The sequence below is a fragment of the Tubulanus polymorphus genome, chromosome 8 (assembly GCF_964204645.1).
Source record: "Tubulanus polymorphus chromosome 8, tnTubPoly1.2, whole genome shotgun sequence".
Taxonomy (NCBI): Eukaryota; Metazoa; Nemertea; class Palaeonemertea; order Tubulaniformes; family Tubulanidae; genus Tubulanus; species Tubulanus polymorphus.
This window is the reverse complement of record NC_134032.1, coordinates 1,364,956-1,387,614: the sequence shown is the minus strand read 5'-3', so window position 1 is coordinate 1,387,614 and position 22,659 is coordinate 1,364,956. Positions and strand designations below refer to the sequence as shown.

General features: G+C 43.0%; 1 protein-coding gene across 2 annotated transcripts in view; it reads right to left on the bottom strand.

Moving 5' to 3' along the window:
- The window catches only part of LOC141910186 (uncharacterized), a 49,606-nt gene that overhangs the window by 13,512 nt on the left and 13,435 nt on the right, over positions 1 to 22,659 (bottom strand). The gene's annotated exons all lie outside the window — the stretch shown is intronic.

The following is a 22,659-nucleotide window of genomic DNA, read 5'->3' as shown; positions in this document are numbered from 1 at the left end:
CCAGTGCGATTGGAGACAACTAGTTGCAAGGCAGTTTTCTGCGCATGAGAGGAACTGGCTGGAAACGATCAGTTGCTTGAATGTGTCGATGTGAGCGAGCTTACGATTGGTAAGCGTCGATCTATCTCCAGTTCCAGCCAGTTGCCCATGTTCTACTTTTGAGCAACTGGTTGTACTCAATCGCAGTCATATCCGTCGATGTGCGCGCTCTGGATTTCGACGATCGACACGCGCCACGCAGTTGCTGCAACTGTCCGGTTGTAACTAGATTTCGATGTGCGCGGGGTAATCGTTCGGTAGCAACTAGTTGTCTCCAATCGCAGTGTCGATGTGCGCTAGGCTTAAAGCTGTGTTCTCTATAGGGCCATGTCGTAATGTATTATCTAAAGGACATGGGGCGTGTATGTGGATACTATTTTCTGCAATATCGCCAAAAATCAAGTTTCGCCTATTTCACATTTTAAACTGGAGCCAGGCGCCCATTCGAATGCATAAAAAAATAATGTCTCTAAATCCATAAATGAGCTGACAATGCGAGCGGGATTGAGCTCCGTGTACTGGAAGCCCTAGCGGCGGCAGCTGTCAACGGGATAAGGATTAAGGGCGGGATTATCCGTACGCGGCGGTAATCCTGAATTTTAACGACTAATACCGTGTGTATAAAACTCGCGACGTACGCGATATTTTTAACAAAAATCGACGAACGCCTATTTTTGAGAATTCGCCGCTTAAAACGCAGTTCCGAATCGCTCGCGGAATCAACGAAACTTTGAACTTGGATTTCCGAAGACCTGTCTATAGGCTAACTCGACTAAAAAAAAAACCAAGATTTTGACGGAAAATTAACTAAAGAAAATTAGTCGAAATATCGAGATTTGAACTTTGCATTCGTAATTGCGGATTTTTGATTTCTCAAATTTATTACGAAATATCTGGCTCGGGCCCGGGGCGACGTTATGCGGTCGGGCCAAATTTGGCGACCGAAAACGTCGCACCGGGCCCGAGAACGCCAAATCGGCCTAAAAAAAAAAATGCTCGTCCAACATTTTTGTTCGCCTACGTTAGTTAGGAAATATCAAATACTGAATTAAAAAAAAAAAATCGAACGTTCGACAGCAGCATTTTCGTAATGAAATTCAGATTAATTCAGTAAGGTTTTTTTCCGCGCGTAAACAAACCCAGCGACAACAATGATAACGATTATAGGTATGACTCATAAGTATGCGAGCGAGCGGGTATTTATGCATATATATATATATATATATATAATCATTATTGATACGATATTCATGATTTGCGCGACGTTCAAATATGAGACCCGCAACCGATAAAGAAATCGTTCGAAAACTGGAATAATTCCCGACGTAAACCCGCTCGAAACGCACTTCTGTAAACAAGACGCCAGGTTTTATCATAAAACTTGAACAAATACAGGGAAGGGGATTGAGAGAGAGAGAGGGAGATGGGGGTCTGTTACACGGTCGGTCACACCTGTTCCGTATCGACGTCGTCAATTCATCTTTTATACTTATGTATTTCCATTGTATGTTAATGATACGTAATTACGGGCGTTGTGTTTATGCGTGAAGACGAACCTGACGTTCGTTCGCGCTGCTGTGCGCCACTCGATCGAACGGATCCGTACCCGAACCGCGACAAATTTAGAACGCGCCAAATCGCGACCTACAGATGGTTAACGCTGGCACCGCAAGATGCCGCGTTGCGTATTTTGCCCAAAAATTTATATCTCAATTTAAGATTTAATTGGATAAAAACCCACTATCTACAGATTAAAAGAATTTAAAAACGAGAATTTATTTATTCAATCTAAAATATATAGAATACTCGACGTTTCGATCTCAGACACCTGACGACGATCTCTAGGGTGAGAACGAAACGTCGTGTGTTCTATATATTTAAGATTGAATAAATAAATTCTTGTTTTTAAATTCTTTTAATCTGTAGATAGTGGGTTTTTTTATCTCAATTAAAGATTTAAGAGTCGCTTTTATAGGTTCAGAAAATTTTCGATGACAGTAACGTTGTTTAACGTGCATTCACAGCCAGCTGGGGTTAATTCTAGGGCCCGGTTTTATAGACTGGTATTAACTTGAACCCGGGGGCTAACTTAATTCATTATCAATAGAGTTAACCCCCAGGTTCAAGATAATACCGGTCTATAAATATACCGAGCCTAGGATATTTCCGAAACAAGATGTATTACTACTCCGCGACGCGCGCGCACGAGGGACAGATTCGAAGATAAATAATGATCATTTTCAGCAATATGAAATAATATCAAATTCATAAACTCTATTTCAATTGAAATCAAAGACTGTAGACAGTTATGATTACGATTTAGAATTTAGACCTCGAACCAGTTTCTGTCCACAGACATACAGTCCGTTCCAAAACTCAGAACAGACCTGGATCGGTCTTTTATATCGTATCATATCTGTCTAAATTGGAGCGGGCCAAATTTAGACCGATCTAGAGGACGGCTATTAGAATCTAAAGTAATTCGCGTATTTCATTTTTTAAAATTTTTTTGTGATAACATCACTATCAGCACATGTGAGCAGAGAGCGTTAATCAGAGAGAACTTAAACTTGGCACCGTGACGTCATGACGGGCTATATTCACAAAGCTATAGCAATCTAACCCTAATTATCCAGCCCTCGGCCCAGGGGCAGATCCAAGACGAGCGTGCAGGGGGTGCCCTCTTAAAAATGCCGCATTGCCCTAAAATATTGCGGAAAAATGAAAAACATTAAATCGATACCTGAAAAAGTTTTGATTCATAAACTTGTTCTCCGTATTTCCAAAAATTGAGTCAATGTTTTCCGATAAGCTTTTTTTGTTGAGCCTCTTAATTATACGTTAGATATGTCCTATTTCGGGGCCTGCATCCCGTCCCTAAATCAGACCTACAGATCCGCCACTGCAGCCAGTCCAAATACCCAGGGGTCGGTTGCATAGTCGTGGCTTAGACTTAAGACCAGTCTTAAGATATAAGACAACTTTTGGACTTAAAACATGACTGTGCAACCGGCCCCAGGACCCAGTTCCACAGTCGCGAGTTAGAGTTAACTCTGAGTTAAAATCAGTTCATTTTCAGTGAGTTAACTCAGAGTCAAATCTTAACTCACAACTGTGGAACTGGACCCAGGTGATGACGAGTAACTACTTAAGAAAAAGTGTAAAAATCAACGATCTCGCCCTAAAACATTGCAGATCACTGGTATTAAGACTGCTGGTATAAGACCAGGTATGAGAGATTTATTAAAATAGTACCTGACGGGCACGGCTGATCGGGCATCATCGTCGACGAGCCGAGATTGACGGCTTCAGCGGCCTCCCGCATCGTCATAGCGATATCCATCCCGGGCGGCCAGTAGGCCGGGAATCCGAACGTCGGCGGCAGACCGGCGCCGCCTAACAGCTCACGAGAATCAGTCATAGTTCACCACCGAAATAACCGAGAAATATTTACGAGTCGTATAAATACAGCCGACGTGCGCATGAAGCTCTACCGAGGTCAGTTCAAAAATCCTCAATCGTTTATTCCCGACAAAAAAAAAACGACGTCGAAGTCCTTTCCGAAGAGACTCTCAAGTCGAAGTCATTTCGAAGAGACTCGAGAGTCGGACTCCAAATCTGTATACAACGTCGCGTGGTTTAGACTGTTAAGACGAGTTCCGAATGATAACCGCGAAAAAAAAGTCAGTTCGGCCGCTGTAAATGTTTCAGATGACTCTTTCAGTCACTTCGACATCGCCGTTCACCGTAGGCTATAGACGACTCGAGAGTCATCGGAGTCCCGTTCGATTGCGCCGATTAGAAGCCGCGCGGTCGTTAAACAATTAAACCCTGTTCTGAATGAGATTAAACGACTGTTGACTGACACTGACGACGCGCGTGTGTGCGAGTGTCTCCCGTCGATATATGAGAGTGTTAAATATCTCCCGTGAGCGCGTGCGTTACTCACTAACAATTCACATCGCAGTGAAAGAATTTATCGCCGCGCGCTCGCGTGCCCTCGTCAACGGGATACACTAAAGGGCGGATTAATATGGAAAGCGTAAATACGCGAGAGTCTGTGATTGGTCGATTGACGACGAGAGACAGAAAATAAAATCACCGTCGATAAAACAACCTAAAACTGTTCACCGTATCAGCTGAAACTATCACGTTTCCTTCCTGATTCTTTTCTAACTTAGTTTTTTTACTTCATTTTTCCTGTGTAAGTCACAAAACCTCTCGGGGCCCGGTTTCATAGACTGAGCATCGAAGTTATCCCTAGGGGTAAATCCTCAATCCGGGTGACAACCACCCGTAGTAACAATGAGAAACCATGGTTATAACTGACGAATTTCAAAATATTCCCAGGGACTATCTTTCTGCCACATCTATGAAACCCAGCCCTGGAGTCTTGGTATTTTACTATGAAAAGTGCTATTTCTCACGTGTTTATCTTGTGTTTCAGTTACACACACGTTAAGAATTATCAAACCAATCATGAACTTCAATCAGTTTTATATATATAGCGACTTAACATCATGAGAAAGATAGACGAATTCTGAAAAGTTTCCTTTAACTTTTTTCCATCAATAAGTCAGATGATTCCTTATATATTTCAACCTCACAACGAGTGTTTCATCAACGGTAATTTAATCGGTTTTTAATGTTGGTTATCCGCTGGCCAGCTTTTCTGATCTTAAAATAAAGATTGCGTCTCTCAATTTATTAGATTTCGTTTCGTTGATTTGATTCAATTTGTCGTCCATTCAAAAGCCCACGACACCTCCACACCTGCCGGGGGGATTAAACAAGGGGTTATCTTAAACCCTTAGTGTTGAATCCACTGGTCAAGTTTAACCAGTTTTAACCAGTCAGTAAAGTTGGTTAACTACTTATAGTTATAACCAGCTTATTTCCCAATTAACCCGTTCCTGTCTAAACCAGAAATTTCAGAACGAACTTATTCAGCGCGGGTAGGTTGGGCGTCCATCCGAAATCTCCACTGAAAATCGTCACCACAATAGATCCAGTGTAACTGGATATGTTGTCCCACCTACAATGGCAGTCACTACAGGAAAGAAGAAGACCGGCCAGACTCACACTATTGTATAAACTCGCCAACGAACAAACTTTGGTTGATACGAGCACACGCCTGGTTCCACCTGTCCGTAAAACTAGAGAATCGCACTCGAAAGCTTTCCAAGTCAAGTTCACCCGTACTGAAATCAAACGACAATCCTTCTATACCAGAACAGTCGGAGATTGGAACGCTCTACCTGCAGATACTGTGTCAGCGGAGAGTATCGAAGCCTTAAAGACTCTTCTCTCCCACACCGCTTAGCTTAAAAACCCTTATTATTATTATTATTATTATTATTATTATTATTATTATTATTATTATTATTATTATTATTATTATTATTATTATTATTATTATTATTATATTTATTATTATTATTATTATTATTATTATTATTATTATTATTATTATTAATTATTATTATTATTATTATTATTATTATTATTATTATTATTATTAATTATTATTATTATTATTATTATTATTATTATTATTATTATTATTATATTAATACTAAATGTATTAGTAATGTCCGTATATATTTATTTGCACGCACCTATACACTGTGTTTCATCAACCAGTTGATGTTGACAGATATCGGAAGAAGAAGATATGAATTCAATTCACTTTTGAAAAGCCGATTAACATATTTTTTCGAATCTAATATCATTTTCATATCGCGTCCAAGTGTAAAAAGGATTACAACTCATCTGAAAATTTGTTCTTCTCCATAATAACATATGTGTGAAAACTTGATGTCATTTATCGATTAGGACAATTAGTGGTTAAGAAGTGATAATACTAAGACTTGCGAAATGTTTCCTCACTGGTAACGCCACACCTTCCTCTCTAGGGAGGGGGGGAGGGGTCCTTACATCCTGACTATTCTATTTTCGAAATTATCCGAACTGAATGAGACACCTCATGACCGTGGGATTGGCTATATGACGTCAAATCGAGCCCCTGCGAAACCGTGGAAATAGGTGCGAAGACAAATTAAACCCACATAACTGTGGATCTCTCTCGAATGCGGAACTGGAGACAAATTCAATCCACACTACTGTATGGTATTGGATCCACAAAATGGTCGAAATAGTCGATGAAAACGTGGAACTGAATCCAGACACCAAGGGCGGAACAAGGATTCTTTGAAGGGGGGTGTACCCGCAAATTTAAAAGGGCACATAATTTAAAACAAGCACGTAGCAATATGAGGGCCGCCAGCAGAGCAGGGGTTTAGACACAGATAATTGAGAGAACAAAATGGGGCCTTTCCGGCCATCAAGGCGGCACAATCAGAATTATTTTTGTGTCTTTCTAAAAATTTCCACGCAAAAAAAAACGAAACTCCGTACTCTTTGGAGGGCACATTCAAATTTGGGAGGGGTTAGACCAATCCACCTCGTCCATCCCCGAAATCAGCCCTCGGAGTCTAAACAATGATAGCTGCGCAAATGTCGTTGAGAAAATAAATTCATCGAATTCACAAAACGATAAACGGACAAACAGCCGACAAGCGAACAATCTGTCGTCGGATGACAATCTGTTATCGACTGATAAAATCTTATTGTAGTCTCTCGACTGTTGATCGTCACATTACAATAATTTATTCATCGCCGATATTATAATCACCGGCTAGAACCTGTTACTCGGCGCGATATTTACCGACGTTAAACAGCGAAGACGCGACCGATTCATAATTCACTCGCACACGAACCGGCGGAATTTAATGCGAATTTTATGCCGAAAATTAACCGTCGAAAAATTGAAACGTTTTTCTCAATCGACACAAACGAAATGACGCGCGCTTCTTTCATATGATAATATAGTTAATAAAAACAAAGAATACAACAAAAGTTTTATTCGGCGAGTAAAATATTCAAATATATTCTTAAACTGTTGTCGCGAGATTTTTTTCTATTGCGCGAAAACGTTCGTTTATATTTCGTATGGTAATTTAGAGAGAATATTTAGAATTTCTACTCAATTGTAAAGATTCATGAATTTGTAAGTTAGGTCGATGTTTCATGATCGCGATGGCTACCATCAGGACGCCATTTAAATTTATTCCGGCTTAAATTACTTAGCCCGTGCGATACCTATACGGGGTTGATGCAATACCCGTGGCCAATACTTCTTCAACACCGGTGAATCGGTCAGAAGCAAGCGGACACGCCCAGCAGGAGCAGATCTTGGGTCGAAATCGGGGAACGACGCACCCCCACAATAGGGCATAAAGCGCATCGCGAAAGAAAGAAAGCTCATCGGATAAAATATTAACTCATTTTTGGAAATCAAAAAAACTAATGTCATAATGAATTTTAACTTTTCCAGGTACTGGTTTAATACGTTTCATATTGAGGTATAATATCTGGGAATTATAAGGGGGACAGCGCGTACCCCTGCAGCCTCCCCTTGGATCCATCCCGCACACTCAATTCGTTAACTATTCATACATGTCATGAACGTACACATTCTATAAGAAATAGGCCTAGTATAGAAATAGTCGATCGTAAAAATATCAATAGACCATAAATCAATAATAAAAGCAAGCTGACTCTCCCCGTAAAAAAATTAACATCCTACGAACACTATGAGAAGTCATATATATTTTTTTAATGTCTCCTTAATGGATGAAAAACAAAAACAAAAAAAAAAACGACAGACATTCAAAGTATCGACATTTTCAACGCGCTGAAAGGACATGAAACAGCAGTCAGTGATATCAGCAGTGAACCCCCCTGTCACCACCCTCTCATCCACTGCTCTGCTTCTATAGTCTTCAGAAATATATAGCGAGAATCCTGACGCAAAAAAAAACCCCAGAAAGATGATGTCTGAAAGGTTGCCCTAAAGCCGATAATTCATCGTTTCAACAATCGACTAAAACCTAATAGTCATCTTCAGCTTTGTTAACTCGTAATTACCGATCATGACTATTAGGTTTTAGTCGATTGTTGAATTAATAAATTATCAGCTTTAAGGAAACTTTTCAGATTTCAATTTTCTTGTTTTATTGATCTTAAAATAGGGATTGTCCTTTTTATTTATTTGGTTGGTAAATTTCGTTTGATTTTTTGACTGAGCGCCCCTTACAGACCCGCCACACCCGCCGGCAGCGAAACAGGGGGTTTGATTTTGAAATCAAAGTACAAATATAGTTGTGTGATCGGCGGTCGAGTTAACAGAATTTTTCTTTTTAAATCGAAGTATATAATTGGGAAATTGCGGTTCCGGTTCATTCAAACAATCTTCCATTCAGTCTGAACTGACAAGCGACTGATTGGGGTGAGTTTTCTTGGCTGCCTAATTTAATACATCGAGATTTTGGAAATAGCATTATTACAAGGTTGAAGATCATTTTGTCCATTTTTATGTTTTATTAGTGTCGAATTCTTTACATACCGTCACAACGCGGACACAGCGTTTCATAGACGGTTCTCTAATCTTCCCCTCCCGGGTTCGACGGTAAAGCTCCCTCACGTGGTAACGTGGAATCAGCAGACCCCCGATAATTAACCCCCCCTTTCTGTCCGGGCAAACTGGAATCCATCAAACGGCAAAACATGTATTGAATTATCTATAATTGAAATACATCAATAGTATTTCACGTCGTAATTATCACCAGACGTATTCAAATACGTGAATCCATCCGACCGACCTGAGCCGCGACGCGGCGACTAAAAAGAACTATTTCTCCTCGCTCTTTTTCTTCATTCTTCTTGCGGCGGATTTTTTCGCTTTATTTCGAAAAATGAAGTCTCCGTCTTCGGGATTTATGCGAGAGCGCGCCGGCGAGCCGCGAGATGTTAAACCGATTATCTCGGCGGTCGCGATGCGAACGAAATATCGCGAAATTTCAACGAGATTAACTCGGGCCAGCTGAGCCCCTTTACTTCAAACAGCGCCCCCTTCATCCACTCAACCCCCCTTACCTGTCAATAGCAGTCGGAACATCAATGACTCGATATTAAACTGGAATTTATTTAGTATATTATCATATATCATCATATATAATAATAATAATAATAATAATAATAATAATATTAATAATAATAATAATAAAATAATTTTATTTTCATTTTTATATAATAACTATCATGTGAGAGATAGGAGAGAGAAAGGGGTATTCCCCTAATTATCGTTGACCCTTGATCAATGTGATAAAATAAAAATGCATATCTAATAATGCTCTACAATGATATCAAATCCTCTCCTTAAAATCTCCTTGAAAAGAAATTTTTTTTTTTGCGAGGACCTTATCAGTTTCTTAAACATAAATAATACATAGTCTTTGAATAACAACTACCCGACTTTTGAACCACAGCAGCGCCAGAATTTTTCAGGATATCGTTAAATTCATTCTCGTAGATTATCATTTTATTATTTGCGGCCTCCCTTTATTATTTTCATTTTCGTTCTAAGCCTACGTTTGACTTTATTTCGATTTCGATTGCGAGGTTTGTAACAGTCAGAACTTTTTCCCGAACGCATTTGCAAACGAATTTAAAATCTAAAAAGAAACGACCGCTTCGAAATTTTGACTAAGTTGTAACTGAAAAAACGCGAAATTCGAATGCGTCGAAATTCGTCGGTGGAAATTTGTGTAAATCAGTGTAAAAAGCACTTTTCAGCACTTTCACGATTTCACCTGAAAAGTGAACTCTATTCAGAGGACCTATATCGGAAAATTTATCCTCCGACCGCTTTTCAGAATATTTTCAAATCCTCGGTTAAGCCCCGGTACGATTGTGACGCACCCGCCCTTTCATCTCTCATCCCGACAAATAGAAATTGTTGGAATTACAAATCAACGAAGATTAAAGAGTTCGCAACAATATTTCCTAAGACGCCAAGATCCGGAGAGTTGAAGACACGTCGCGCTTGCGCGTCAAATACCGGTATGTGTCTAGTCGAAAATCAAACAATCCCGACGCGAAAACAATGAAAACCAAAACACGATGAATTTTCATCAAAAAAAAAAAAAGAAGGGAAAATAAAGAAAAAAAAATATGTCTTTCGTCGTCGCAATATTCTGCATGACTTTGAAGGGTTTATCTTCATCCAGCGTTCGAGAGGCGTAGAGCTTAATCGGATTTCAAGAGTCAAGACTTCGGGCCGCGTAATCCCTTTACATTGAACTGATAATGGGTTTCTCACCTTTATCTCTGTCTTACTGTATGTACGTCAGAATAGAACAGGAAGGATTTAATATATAAGAGATGAGAGAGAGAGAGTGAGAGAGAGTGAGGGCTTCTTCTTCGTCGTAAAATATTCTTAATGAAATCAACTGAAAAAAAATATATCTTCACCCCCTCCAGTCGCCCTGCGGGGAAAGTCTTACATAAGTTCAGTTACTTAGCGGAGGTTTTTTCTGAACAAAAAAAAAAAGAAGAACTCGACGCCGAAAGAATATGAGAAAATGTCAGAAGAAAATTTACATCACTTTGAAGCAGCACCGAAGAATGCTATTTATAGTCGCGTCCTACTGTACACTAGCGACACCTGGTGGATCCTCACTTGCGACAAGTGGAATTGTCTATTGCCACAGTAATTGATATCCTACTGCACACTAGCGACACCTGGTGGATGCTCACTCGCCACAGCAACAATGAGCCCAGCGCCGGTGTCCTACTGCACACTAGCGACACCTGGTGGATGCTCACTCGCCACAGCAACAGTGAGCCCAGCGCCGGTGTCCTACTGCACACTAGCGACACCTGGTGGATGCTCACTCGCCACAGCAACAGTGAGCCCAGCGCCGGTGTCCTACTGCACACTAGCGACACCTGGTGGATGCTCACTCGCCACCCGCTCAGTTTTACAGTCGTACAAATCCAGTGAAAGTAATCAAAACTTGTAATCGATATCGTCGTCGTTGGCATCGACGACGAGGGATAATAATCCGTCCAGATACTGAGACAACTCGCTCACTAACGCAAAGTGCAAATAAAAATAGATAATTTCCGTTAAGCGGCTTTTGGAGTGAAATAATTAATGTATTTAATTATGAGTGATTATAGAGCTACGCGACGGGTGTTGTGTCGGTAGAGATGATACCCGAATCAATGGTAAGCCGTCCGTCCGCCCGTCCGTCTACCGATTGTCCGTCAGGTAATTATATATCATTCGATGATAAACTTATTTACGCGCATACAAATGAAAACCTACGATCGACGAATCCATGATAAACTGACGATTAAAACTTTGTGAAGTTTAACCGGTCCACAACGCGCTCTCTAATTAGGCACAGGGGGTCTGATAGGGGACAAATCTCGTGCGATAATCTAAGTGAGTTTTTCAGACTCCTCCCTGTTTGGAAAAATCTATCTATGTTCAATTTATTTTGGCACTCTAGCTTAACTACTGGACCCAGTTCCACAGTTGTGAGTTGAGAGTTAACTCTGAGTTAAAGTTCATTTTCAATGATTTAACTCAGAGTCAAAATCTTAACTCAGGATCCAGTTCCACAGTTGTGACTTAAAGTTAACTCTGAGTTTAAGTTAGTTCATTTTCAATGTTTTAACTCAGAGTCAAAATCTTAACTCAGGATCCAGTTCCACAGTTGTGAGTTAGAGTTAACTCTGAGTTAAAGTTCATTTTCAATGATTTAACTCAGAGTCAAAATCTTAACTCAGGATCCAGTTCCACAGTTGTGAGTTAGAGTTAACTCTGAGTTAAAGTTAGTTCATTTTCGATGTTTCAACCCGGGGTCAAATCTTAACTCAGGATCCAGTTCCACAGTTGTGAGTTGAGAGTTAACTCTGAGTAAAAGTTAGTTCATTTTCGATGTTTCAACCCGGGGTCAAATCTTAACTCAGGATCCAGTTCCACAGTTGTGAGTTATAGTTAACTCTGAGTTAAAGTTAGTTCATTTTCAATGAGTGAACTCAGAGTTGAATCTAAACTCGGAACTGTAGAACTGGACCCTGGACGCCGCATGAGCACCGACTTAGCGAACAAGCGTGGAACCGGGCTGTCTCTCTGGGCACAAGGCTAAACCGGCAGCTGTGTTACTGTGTCCTAGCCCTCGTGACCACTGGGTCGCGATCTACCTACAGGGCACAAGTAACTAGCTGCATACCATGTAAGAGAGTAGGTTTAACCAGCGTAAGAGCAACTGACGAAAGAAACACACATTTTTCCAATTATCTTTTGTACAGACAGATTTAAGTCAGGTCTATGAACATCTTCGTTGTTCCATAGTCAATTCAACAAGGCTATATAGAGTCTAGGACCAATCTTAAATAAGTAGCAAATCTAACAACTTGAGACTAGTCTAAGCTGATCTTCATTCTATATAGTCAATCTAACAACAACTAAACATCTGGGGCCGGTTACATAGTCAGGGCTTAGACTTAAGACCGGTCTAAGACCAACTTAGACCAACTTAGAACAATTTAAGACCAGTCTTAAGGTTTAAGACCACTTTTAGTGTTACGTCTTGACTATGGAACTGACTCCTGGGGCCAGTTCCAATGGTCGAGACTTAAGTCCAAAAGTGGGCTTAAGTCTTAAGACTGGTCTAAAGTTGTTAGATTAGCTATAGAACTAAGTCGGTCTTAGACTGGTCTTAAGTCTAAGCGATAACTATGCAACTGACGCCTACAGTCTAAACCTTACGACTTATATACGACTTATCGACTGAAGTCGCGACCGTGTCCCTGGGCCAAATCTCTCACCAAAAGCGAGATATATTAAGTTTTTTTTTTTCGTCAAGATAAAGAGAAGAGACTTCAATTACGTAACCGTTGACAACAACAACAATGAGATCCGATCGTCCAGTCCGTCCTCACGTCCGCGGATGTCAAAACGATTTCAAATTCAAGTCGTTGCTATTTTTTTTTACTTTATTCAGCTGAGTCTACACAACACACGGTGAGACGGCGACCGTCGTCAACGATAGTTTTTCTAAATGAAACTCCGTGAAACAAAGTCTCGTTCAATCTGTCGTTGGATTAGGGCTAATCTCCTCGAATCTCCCATCAGACTCGCGCAGCACGACAAAATTGACCCGACAAAGCCTTTTAGCTCGACAACGAAACCTTACCGATCCGTCGTGACAATTTACCCGGGATAAATCTCAGAGAGAACCAACGCACGCCTTATACCAGCGGTATGAGATATACACGCCGCGCGCGCAGGGGGGGTGGTGGGGGGGATAGAATCACCGGGGAGTATCGAACGGGGGGATTGAAGAGAGAGAGAGAGAGAGAGGCAAAGATAGGATAGGAGGAGAGCTGAAAGAGGATGGGAGGGAGGTGGAGAGAAGTGGATCAAAGAAAACGTTCAGGGTCCAGTTCCACAGTTCTGAGTTAAGATTTGACCCTGAGTTAAAACATCGAAAATGAACTAATTTTAACTCAGAGTTAGCTCTAACTCACGACCGTGGAACTGTATCCTGAGTTCAGAGTTAGCTCTAACTCACAACTGTGGAACTGGATCCTGAGTTCAGAGTTAACTCTAACTCACAACCGTGGAACTGGATCCTGAGTTCAGAGTTAACTCTAACTCACAACTGTGGAACTGGATCCAGAGTTCAGAGTTAACTCTAACTCACAACTGTGGAACTGGATCCAGAGTTCAGAGTTAACTCTTACTCACAACCGTGGAACTGGATCCAGAGTTCAGAGTTAACTCTTACTCACAACCGTGGAACTGGATCCTGAGTTCAGAGTTAACTCTTACTCACAACCGTGGAACTGGATCCTGAGTTCAGAGTTAACTCTTACTCACAACCGTGGAACTGGATCCTGAGTTCAGAGTTAACTCTAACTCACAACCGTGGAACTGGATCCTGAGTTCAGAGTTAACTCTAACTCACAACCGTGGAACTGGATCCAGAGTTCAGAGTTAACTCTAACTCACAACCGTGGAACTGGATCCAGAGTTCAGAGTTAACTCTAACTCACAACCGTGGAACTGGATCCTGAGTTCAGAGTTAACTCTGACTCACAACTGTGGAACTGGATCCTGAGTTCACAGTTAACTCTGACTCACAACTGTGGAACTGGATCCTGAGTTCACAGTTAACTCTAACTCACAACTGTGGAACTGGATCCAGAGTTCAGAGTTAACTCTAACTCACAACCGTGGAACTGGATCCAGAGTTCAGAGTTAACTCTAACTCACAACCGTGGAACTGGATCCTGAGTTCAGAGTTAAATCTTACTCACAACTGGTCCCTACTGATCAGTCATTGCCGGATAAGAGTCTTCAAGGAGTTTCAAAATTTGAGGAAGCGTCTGCATCACTTTCATGTCCCAATTACAGTCGACTCCTTCCTCCTGAACCGGTACTGATTATTTTGGTAAACCGGTAATTAACGATTTACGCGTAGTTTACTGTACAACTACAAACTAGACTAAAATTTCTAATGGTCTATTTCTCAAAATTGAAGAACTTTCAGACAATTCTGCATCACTTACATATCTCAATTACTCCTAAATCGGTACTGTTTATCGCAGTAAAACCGTTAATTCAGTGGTTTAATAAGCTTTCACTATCTGAACTTGATTTCTAATTCAGTAACCGCCTGATTGGGCATATCCTCGTCCCAACTAATACGATTTAGTATCTAGTCTAATGAAAAATTTCTAATCGCCTATTTCTCAAAATAAAAGGAGTTTCGAGCATTTTGCTGAAATCGAAGGAGTTTCAAGCAATTCAAATTTAGAAGTAGTTTTGAAGCAATCGAGGGGTCGTAGAGACCGCGGGGTTGAACAGACGGACAGACAGACAGACCGACGCAGATCTTTCTCCACCGAGCGACGAACTCTCGCGCGCAAAAAACCTGGTCACGAACGACTTCAATTTACGACGAAAATATCCGCTCGGCTTTTTCAAAAACGACGTTCGAATTGTTCGCGTGTCGTTTGATCGCCGAGCGCCGCCGCGGTTAAGGTAAAGATCAAGAAGTATTTCGTTTCGCGATTACGGATTTATTCCGTTCAAACGACGCACGAACGTCGACGTCTAATCTTCAAACTAACGAAGGATTTACCGTAAAGAGGATTCAACGCTGGAACACTATCTCGGCGGCATTAAGTGAGATTATTGAGCCGCGCCTCGCTCGCGTCTAAATCCAAACCAATCGTAATGCCTCTATTTCCTACGACGCGTTCGAATTCTCATCCGACCGGGATTACTGGCGACTATACGAGACCCGGTTTCTTTTGTCGAACACGACACCGAGCGCGGATCAACGGGGGGAAAAAATGACGAGGGGTTAGAGATGAGGAGCGAGGGGACGAGAGAGAGAGAGAGAGAGAGAGGGAGAGGGAGAGGGAGAGGGAGAGGGAGAGGGAGAGGGAGAGGGAGAGGGAGAGGGAGAGGGAGAGGGAGAGGGGGAGGGGGAGGGGGAGGGGGAGGGAGATGGGGAGGGGGAGGGGGAGGGAGATGGGGAGGGGGAGGGGGAGGGGAGAGGGAGAGAGGGAGAGGGGAGAGAGAGAGAGAGGGGGAGGGCATCGAGTACCGTTATAACCAAAATAAGTAGGGACCATTACCTATGTACCCAGTATAACAGGGATATAGTATTTTGAGAATTAAATACGGCCACCAGTCAGCCATCTCAACAGCTATAAGCTGAATACCAAAAATCATCTATAAATCCGACAGTTTTCGAGTGAAAATAAAGAAAAAACTTTAGGCCTACCCTGTATGTATAATTTGAGAAACAAATACGGCCACCAGTCAGCCATCTTTATTCCTGCTAAGACCGAAATCAAAAGCATCATCACCTACGCATAGACCATAAATGTATCTTGTAAATAATTGAAATTCTAATTGTGAATCTGTAGACATATCCCGTATAAAGAACAGAGACGGATGGTGCAACGACAATACCTCTCATGCGGTATGGCCGAGCGGGACTGACAGACGGATGGGGCAATGACAATACCTCTCACTCCGTACCGCCGAGCGGGACTGACGGACGGATGGTGCAACGACAATACCTCTCATGCGGTATGGCCGAGCGGGACTGACAGACGGATGGGGCAATGACAATACCTCTCACTCCGTACCGCCGAGCGGGACTGACGGACAGATGGGGCAACGACAATACCTCTCACTCCGTACCGCCGAGCGCGACTGACAGACGGATGGGGCAACAACAATACCTCTCACGCCGTACCGCTGAGAGGGTCTGACGGACGGATGGGGCAACGACAATACCTCTCACTCCGTACCGCCAAGCGGGACTGACGGACAGATGGGGCAACAACAATACCTCTCACGCCGTACCGCTGAGAGGGTCTGACGGACGGATGGGGCAATGACAATACCTCTCACTCCGTACCGCCGAGCGGGACTGACGGACGGATGGGGCAATGACAATACCTCTCACTCCATACCGCCGAGCGGGACTGACGGACGGATGGTGCAACGACAATACCTCTCATGCGGTTTGGCCGAGCGGGACTGATGGACGGATGGGGCAACGACAATACCTCTCACTCCGTACCGCCGAGCGGGACTGACAGACGATGGGGCAATGACAATACCTCTCACTCCGTACCGCCGAGCGGGACTGACGGACGGATGGTGCAACGACAATACCTCTCACGCCGTACCGCCGAGCGCGACTGACAGACGGATGGGGCAATGACAATATCTATCACTCCGTACCGCCGAGCGCGACTGACAGACGGATGGGGCAACGACAATACCTCTCACTCCGTACAGCTGAGCGGGTTCTTTCTGGTTGTTCACCGGTGAATTCAGATATCGCCGCGTATGATTAAAGCGTCTATTCTACGCGAGAGATGAACGTAGTAAGTATAATAATTCCTATCTATCATCGCGAATTCGAAGGCAGAAATCTTCGCATGTTGAGCTGATTATGTTAAAACCCGAGCGCCGAGCTTATAGCTTTATTCTAAGTAGCAGGCCAACACGATAGCGGAATTACGGCTTAACTGACGTAAACCGTCTAATAAATTATAATACCTCCTCGAGCGAGCGACATCGCGAGCGCTAATACTTCTTTCGCTACTACTTGAAAAAGTTTTTTGTTTCGAAAATCGAAAAAAGTTTTAGAAAGTTTCGAAAAACTTAGCATAATTCTACAAAATCGGTTCATCCTCCTCAATCAACTCCAAACTGATTCAAACTATTCACTATATCGAATTATACAATTAATTCTCTCTTCTATAGCTCAGCGATGAATTATTTTTGTGAATAATTAATTTTTAATTTAAGAGGAAACGATATTCGATTTTTACCGAAAAAAAAAATGTCGAAGAATTTGAAATCGGAAGAGCAGCATCGATAAGCGTCGTGGATCGTCGCTTGCCACGGTAGACTCCAGGACCCAGTTCCACAGTCGCGAGTTTAGGGTAAACTCTCGAGTTAAAGTTAGTTCATTTTCGATGAGTTGAATATTGACTCAGAACTGTGGAACTGGACCCAGGTGGGGTAACTTTCCCGACGCTTAAACCTTATACCAACTTTAGATTCGGGGTTTAAGTTATCAGATTTATGACTACTGATCAGATATTCAGACGTATGATACGCGCGGGCGCACGAGGAGGATTGATGATGTTCGCGATTTTAGCAGGATTACGGTCATCCACGACGGCCGCATTCTAAATACTGTTTAAACCTATTACCGGGGGAGAGAGTGACGACATTCATTTTAAGGTTTTAACCGAAAAATCTGAATCTCGCCGTAAGACGTCGAGGGGAGCGCGAGGGGAGCGGGGGATACGCCGCGGAAACCCCGTAACGTTAATCGCCGACGAAATGAGATTATAGCGAAAACTTTTAAACAGGCGTAACCGACGACGATGGTTGCCATCGACGACAAGTTTATGTACGAGGAAGAGATTTTCGAAGATTAAAAAAAAAAGAAGATTTATTTCAAAAAGCGCTTAAACCTACCGAACCTAGACACAGTTACAGAACGACCTACCGAACCTAGACACAGTTACAGAACCACCTACCGAACCTAGACACAGTTACAGAACGACCTACCGAACCTAGACACAGTTACAGAACCACCTACCGAACCTAGACACAGTTACAGAACGACCTACCGAACCTAGACACAGTTACAGAACTACCTACCGAACCTAGACACAGTTACAGAACCACCTACCGAACCTAGACACAGTAACAGAACCACCTACCGAACCTAGACACAGTTACAGAACCACCTACCGAACCTAGACACAGTTACAGAACATAATGTATAAAACCTACTGAAGAGTTACAGTTGAAAAAGTCTTTGACTCTAGTGTTACTACTGCTGTGCTTTTAGGTTCAAATCCAAATTTCTGTACTGATGTCTGCACTGTGGCCCGTAGTCTATATGTGAGTTAGCAGCTCTCCTATAACGATGTGTTGTTTCACGTAGAATTGTATTTGTCAGTTGCGTTTGTAATGTAATAACTTTGTTTGTCTGTTTATAGCAAATTGTTTTTAATACGTAGTCTATATAAGGTGTAGTAGAGATAGAATGGAACACAGACAGAATTAGTTTGAACTGAGCTGTTGTTTTGGTCGGAGAAGCTTTTGAATTTAATCTTATCAAAATTTAAAGTTGAGATGATTTCGGATTTATTTACGCGGATAATAGTTCTAGTCGCTACTGGCATAATACGGCCGAGCGATGTGCGCCATCTGGTGGCTGAGTAGTTAATGAAATCAGTTATCGTTATACGGTCCCCGAATAATTGCATAATCTTTATCAGGGTTTCAATAAATCACACGCTGATACCAGTAAAATATGAACTAGATAAAAACACGTCAACCAGTCCATGGAATAAACATAGAAACCAGTCTAAAATTGACAGGTAACCAGTCCAATATTTCGACTGGAACCAAGTCCAAACCAGACGGGTAACCAGTCCAATATTTCGACTGGAACCCAGTCCAAACCAGACAGGTAACCAGTCCAATATTTCGACTGGAACCAAGTCCAAACCAGACGGGTAACCAGTCCAATATTTCGACTGGAACCCAGTCAAAAACAGACAGGTAACCAGTCAAATATTTCGACTGGAACCCAGTCCAAACCAGACAGGAAACCAGCCCAATATTTTGACTGGAACCCAGTCCAAACCAGACAGGTAACCAGCCCAACATTTTGACTGGAACCCAGTCCAAACCAGACGGGTAACCAGTCCAATATTTTGACTGGAACCCAGTCCAAACCAGACAGATAACCAGTCCGATATTTCGACTGGAACCCAGTCTTAAACTGAGGGGGTAACAAGTCCAATATTTCGAGTGGAACCCAGTCAAAAACCAGACATGTTACCAGTCAAATAGTGACTGGAAACCAGTCCAAAACAAACAGGTAACCATTCCGATACCAGTCCGATGGACACGCTTTGAAACAAACAACGAACAGGCAACCAGTCTAATAATACGGACACGCCGCTACAGGCAACCAGTCCGTCGACATCATAAACCACGCTCGAAGTCGACGGCGACGATGATCATCACTCATCCGATGACTGGCGAGTGAGGAAGGATGCGCCGTGTTTGTAATCACCGCGGCGACACAATCCGCGTATTTTCATCATTTTGTTTGTCTTCTAATCCGACTGCGGAGGGGACGACTGACGAGCTACGCCCGACCGATATTTGGCGACTGTCAGATTTCAGTCGCGATTTGTCTAGCTTTCGTCGGCGGATAATACGATATTTATAAGGCTGAACGATAGCCTCCCCTCGCTCCCCTCGCTCCCCACTCCTCCCTCGTCGTAATATTCCTATAATCCCGGATTATTAACGTTGTATAAATCATTTATATTTGTCTCGCGAGCCGCCGGCTGCCGACGGTTACTGCCGGTAACGACCCCGATCATCAACCGTCGACATTGTTGTCATCGGGTGTTTGAAACTTTTTAATCGCGCGCGCGACCACTACCAGCAGAGACATCTAGTGTTTAAATATCGAACTCGTAAACTTTGTAAGTTTAGCTCGTAACAGCGAGTAAAGCCACCAGGGTGGACTGCTCCGAGTACAGCCAGCAAGACGGACTGCTCCGAGTACAGCCAGCAGGACGGACTGCTCCGAGTACAGCCAGCAAGATGGACTGCTCCGAGTTCAGCCAGCAGGATGGACTGCTCCGAGTACAGCCAGCAGGACGGACTGCTCCGAGTACAGCCAGCAGGACGGACTGCTCCGAGTACAGCCAGCTGAAGTCCACAAGCATTTCGGGACTACATCGAGTCTAGTTTTAAGTCCTCTGGATCCAGTTCCGCAGTTCTAACTTAGATTTGAATCTAGAGTTAAACATTGAAAATGAACTAACCTTAACTCACTGTGGAACCAGGCCCAAGGGCCAGTTGCACAGTTGTGACTTAAGTCCATAATTGGTCTTATATCTTAAGACTGGTCTTAAGTTGTTAGATCGGCTATATAACTAAGTTGGTCTTAGACCGGTCTTAAGTCTAAGCGATGACTATGCAACCGGCCCCTGGTATTCATTTCTGTTCGAAGGTAACCATTCTAGGGTTCTTCGAAAAACGTCGCGGAGCTTGACGGTAATTTCAAACAGGTAGAATAGGGTTCTTCGAGAGACGAAAAAGGCGTAAACCGTTTCGATTGCCCAGTTGTGATCGGTACACTCCGTCGCGATGAACAGATACCGAACAGAGAGCTTCTTAACGAAACGCTACGAGGATATACTTAATAACTGAGATAGAGAGAATGAGATTATCCGAATCCTGAGAAAGGAAATGACGCGCAGTCGCCGCCGAGAGCTCATCTATCCGCAGGGGATCAGGTGTTGTATTATAATCCACTGACGACACGGAAAGCAATAAATACCACTTCACTATATTACCTCCATCTCATCGGCTATCGCGAGCCAAAAACTTACTTCCTTTCGGTCGAAATGTTAATAGTTCGGGCCTGAATTAGAGCCGCTTTTTGAATGAGACGCCATATTGGTTTCTCCGACTCCACAGTTGCGCTAAAAACTGCCGAAAACCGTCTTAAGGAGCACTCCTAACTACGGAGTGCTCCGATGTGACGCCCGCGATTTAGGTGATTAAAGCGATTGAGGTGATTTACACCGGTCTCGGGAATAAAGAATATGTTAGAAAAGGTCGGAAATCCGTCTACGGTCGGAAGATTTTCATCCCTGATTTGTGAAGGTAACCGAACTTTTCTCGGGAATTGTGAACGCGTTTATATCGCGGTGAATTCGCCGCGAAGGGATTTACGGAGTAAATCATCTTTTCTGTTAGCGCGCGTCGGGGCGAATACATCCGTATCATCGCACCAGAACCAAACCCTCAATACGTAGAAATCTCACCCCCCTCCCTTCTCCCGCCCCGGTAGTCTTAGGGATGTATCACGGCGAGGCTAATCTTCAATAATCCCGTCCCGCGCGTGGCTCATAATTGAAACGGAGAAAACGCCTAATCCTTCAACCACTGCATTTACAGCGACCCGCGTCACTGCATTTACAGCGACCCAAGCACCGATCCACGGCACGACAATTGATGAATTTTTTTCTAAGCGGCGACCGACAGTGTGAGTCAAACTGATCCTAAACGCACACATGTGTGTTTTATACGCGCGGGCGGCGACGGGGGTGAGGGGGGAGTAGGGAGGAGGGAGGGGATGATTCATCTCGTATTATACGGGATAATTACATTTTAAATCCGTGTTCGAGAAATAATCGAATCAAATCCTCGCAGTAGAAAACTTATATTAAACCGGTCTTACTAGATCCATCAGCAAAGGTGCCCGTACACGTATGTACATGTGCCCGTACATGTGACCAGGTGCCCGTACACGTGTGTACATGTGCCCGTACACGTGTGTACATGTGCCCGTACACATGAAAACGTGCCCATACATGTGTCCAGGTGCCCGTACACGCGCCCATACACGTTTCCATGTGCCCGTACACGTGTCCAGGTGCCCGTACATATGAAAACGTGTCCATACATGTGTCCATGTGCCCATGCATATGTACACGTGCCCAGGTGCCCGTACACGTGTCCAGGTACATGTGTGTGGAATACCCATACATGTACCTGTGTGGGTACCTGTACCCATACATGGCTGTAGGTACCCATTATTTTGCAAAGTGAATGAAAGATTGATTGATTTTATTTTCATGCAATGCTCGCTGTCTACACGGGATCATATTTGGCCAGATTGACAGCGAAAAACTCAAGAAATTCAAAAACTTTTCATTAGAAGAAAAAACCAGTTCCAACAACACGACGAGAGACAGATTTATAAACCGTCCGGTGAAATGGATAGAAAACATCGAACACGGATAAAACCTCATCATTTAGAAAAAAGAGAAAAAAAATCGTGTCAGTTCTCGTCGCTGATTCAACGCGAAGACGTCTCGCGACGTTGACAAGAAAAATAAAAATCGTCGGGAATAGATGTGAGATTAGCCGGTTCGTCCGTTATATCGGGACACGATACACGACGCAGCGGCAGACGACGATGAAATTCTAAACCGAGGAACAGCCGAGGATTAGCGCACAAATCGAAACCTCGCGTTAATCCTCGCGAAAGTAATTTGGCTGCGGATAAACTGAGGATAAACGAGGAATTTGGGAGAGGATTAGCT